The sequence below is a fragment of the Salvelinus sp. IW2-2015 genome, unplaced genomic scaffold, assembly GCF_002910315.2.
Source record: "Salvelinus sp. IW2-2015 unplaced genomic scaffold, ASM291031v2 Un_scaffold2051, whole genome shotgun sequence".
NCBI lineage: Eukaryota > Metazoa > Chordata > Actinopteri > Salmoniformes > Salmonidae > Salvelinus > Salvelinus sp. IW2-2015.
In genome coordinates, this window is record NW_019943395.1 from 70,259 (window position 1) to 74,334 (window position 4,076).

A 4,076-nucleotide genomic window follows, 5' to 3' on the forward strand; every position below is an offset into this window, starting at 1 on the left:
TGTGAACCTGTAGCATTGTACTGACATTGTATTTTGACCTCAGCTGGTGAACTCTGACCTGTCCACTTCACCAGTAGTGTTCCTGTGAGTGTCTGATGGACTGGGCCGAGGAAGATCTGTGAGATCAGAGGGATGATGGAGTGTCTTTTTTAATTGAATTATAAATTCATTTTTAATATTTACCTACTCATACAGATAATGTACAACTTAATATTATATACGTTTGGAAGAGAAAAACAATTAAGACACTGTTGTCTATTTAAGAAATAAACAATGAGAACCTGTGCCAGGAACAGCCCTTAGGAGGGAATTATCACACAATAATCTTCAGCTTCGATGGGTTTTTGTAAAACGGTTGCCAACATAAAAACAAAAGATTAAGGACACGTTTTCATTAAAGACGTTATTGAAATGAGCATTTTTTATTTATTTCATCCTTCCACCAGAACATATGCGGCTCATTTTCAAACATTCCTATATGGGCACAGCCGAACAACGGAAGTGATGAATTCGACTTCCGCTTTACTTACCTACTGCAGCACGCCGGTGGCAAACTTGCCAGCGAAAATTATATAAAGAGTCAAATTATAGAGATAAGTCAAGTAAACAAGTATAAGTTTAGTTTTATATTTATTTCATTCAGGTTCGCTAATGTTAGCTAAACTTATTAGTAGTCTAGGCTAGTTCTGTTGTGATAATAACGTTAGTTGTGTTGTGTCAGAGTTAAAGCCAGGGCCATCCAAGCCAATAACTATAATGATAAACTATAGGCTACATAACTATAAAATGTTGGTGAGCATCCATACTAGAGAAAAATGTATAGTTTATCGATCTACAGTCCTACACCTGTCAATCAGCTGATCAACGCATCCTACTGCACGCTGCCTATTAATAAGGTGGTAACAAAAGACCATTCCTGAGGTCTCTAACACACAGATACTGGTTCAGACCATTCAGTGCTTTCAGGGTGTGTTCATTGTCAGTGACAACTGAACCCTGCTCGGGTAGAGCCGAAAGAACGAACCCTGCTCGGGTAGAGTCGAAAGAACGAACCCTGCTCGGGTAGAGCCNTGTACTGACATTGTATTTTGACCTCAGCTGGTGAACTCTGACCTGTCCACTTCACCAGTAGTGTTCCTGTGAGTGTCTGTTGACAGGGTGATGGTAGGGTGAATTCCACTTGCCCTTCCATTTTGAAGTAACACTCAGAGACAGATGGAGGAGTCTGACAGTTCATCTGAACAGAGTCTCTCTCATTGATGACTGCAGGAATCACTGTCAGACTGGGCCGAGGAAGATCTGTGAGTTCAGAGGGATGATGGAGTGTCTTTTTTAATTGAATTATAAATTCATTTTCAATGTTTAACTACTCATACAGATAATGTACCACTTAATATTATATGAGTTTGAAAGAGAAAAACAATTAAGACACTGTTGTCTATTTAAGAAATAAACAATGAGAACCCGTGCCAGGAACAGCCCTTAGGAGGGAGTTATCACACAATAATCTTCAGCTTCGATGAGCATTTAGCTTTTTGTAAAACGGTTGCCAACATCAAAACAAAAGATTAAGGACACGTTTTCATTAAAGACGTTATTGAAATGAGCATTTTTTATTTATTTCATCCTTCCACCAGAACATATGCGCCTCATTTTCAAACATTCCTATATGGGCACAGCCGAACAACGGAAGTGATGGATTCGACTTCCGCTTTACTTACCTACTGCAGCACGCCGGTGGCAAACTTGCCAGAGAAAATTATTTAAAAGAGTCAAATTATAGAGATAAGTCAAGTAAACAAGTATAAGTTTAGTTTAATATTTATTTCATTCAGGTTCGCTAATGTTAGCTAAACTTATTAGTAGCCTAGGCTAGTTSTGTTGTGATAATAACGTTAGTTGTGTTGTGTCAGAGTTAAAGCCAAGGCCATCCAAGCCAATAACTATAATGATAAACTATAGGCTACATTACTATAAAATGTTGGTGAGCATCCATACTAGAGAGAAATGTATAGTTTATCGATCTATAGTCCTACACCTGTCAATCAGCTGATCAACGCATCCTACTGCACGCTGCCTATTAATAAGGTGGTAACAAAAGACCATTCATGAGGTCTCTAACACACAGATACTGGTTCAGAGCATTCAGTGCTTTCAGGGTGTGTTCATTGTCAGTGACAACTGAACCCTGCTCGGGTAGAGCCGAAAGAACGAACCCTGCTCGGGTAGAGCCAAAAGAACGAACCCTGCTCGGGTAGAAACATATGCGCCTCATTTTCAAACATTCCTATATGGGCACAGCCGAACAACGGAAGTGATGATTCGACTTCCGCTTTACTTACCTACTGCAGCACGCCGCTGGCAAACTTGCCAGGAAAATTATTTAAAAGAGTCAAATTATAGAGATAAGTCAAGTAAACAAGATTAAGTTTAGTTTATATTTTTTCATTCAGGTTCGCTAATGTTAGCTAAACTTATTAGTAGCCTAGGCTAGTTGTTGTGATAATAAGTTAGTTGTGTTGTGTCAGAGTTAAAGCCAAGGCCATCCAAGCCAATAACTATAATGATAAACTATAGGCTACATTCTATAAAATGTTGGTGAGCATCCATACTAGAGAGAAATGTATAGTTTATCGATCTAAGTCCTACACCTGTCAATCAGCTGATCAACGCATCCTACTGCACGCTGCCTATTATAAAGGTGGTAACAAAAGACCATTCATGAGGTCTCTAACACACAGATACTGGTTCAGAGCATTCAGTGCTTTCAGGGTGTGTTCATTGTCAGTGACAACTGAACCTGCTCGGGTAGAGCCGAAAGAACGAACCCTGCTCGGGTAGAGCCAAAAGAAGAACCTGCTCGGGTAGAGCCGAAAGAACGAACCCTGCTCGGGTAGAGCGAAAGAAGAACCCTGCTCGGGTAGAGCCAAAGAACAAACCTGCTCGGGTAGAACCAAAAGAACGAACCCTGCTCGGTAGAACAAAAGAACGACCCTGCTCGGGTAGAACAAAAAGAACGAACCTGCTCGGTAGAGCCAAAAGAACGAACCCTGCTCGGGTAGAGCCGAAAGAACGAACCCTGCTCGGGTAGAGCCAAATGAACATTGGCCACCGATTGGGAATAAACTGCTGTGACATATGGATGAATCTCTCTCTCTGATGACTGTAGAACTGACTGTCTGCCTGGGAGGAGGTTGGTCTGTGAGATCAGAAGAATAGAGTGTGCTTCTTTGAAAGTTGCATTTAAGGGGCTCCTGAGTGTGCAGTACAGTAAAACATACAGTAAGACCTTTATGTGAAATGAAGACTGATGAAATATGACATAAGATCTCATTTTCAGAAAGATCACAACGAGTATGGTATAACAGGGAAGTGTATAATTTTATAAACACTACTTACCCTGAATAGTGACTGAGACAGGGTCACTTAAAGGAGATGTGTGAGACTTCTCTACAGTGTAGGAACACTTCACTTTGACAACATCTGGAAATGTTGGATCTGCCTCTTGGCAGCTCTGTTCCTGTGAGTGTCTGAGTACAGGATGAGTCTGTAAGATTCTTCCCCCTCTATGTAGAAGTAACATTGAGACACATGGAGAGATGGAGGCGTCTCACAATCAGCTGAACTGAGTCTATCTCGTTGATGACTGCAGGCCTCACTGTCAGACTGGGAGGAGGAAGGTCTGTGAGATCAGAGGGATGATGTCACTTTTCATTTAATTATAAATTCATTGTCAATATTTAAGTATTTAAGAATTTGTACCACTTGATATACATAAAAAAATAAAACAATTAAGTCACTGTTGTTCTATTCGATATAACAGTGCATTTACAATTATGTAGTTTAGGTTAACAAGATAACTTTGATTGATTGATGGTAATATTATTTAGTAAAAATAGTTAGCCGAAAAAAAAGGAAAATAATTCCAGGTTTAATCATCACAAGGACTATGGGCTTCGATGTATTGGAAGGTGTCTGGAAATCAAAATAGGTCTTGATGAGGAAAATGTTCCATTCCAAAATAACACTTTGCGCAAGTTGTGTAAAGTGTCATATACAACATGGATCCATGGACA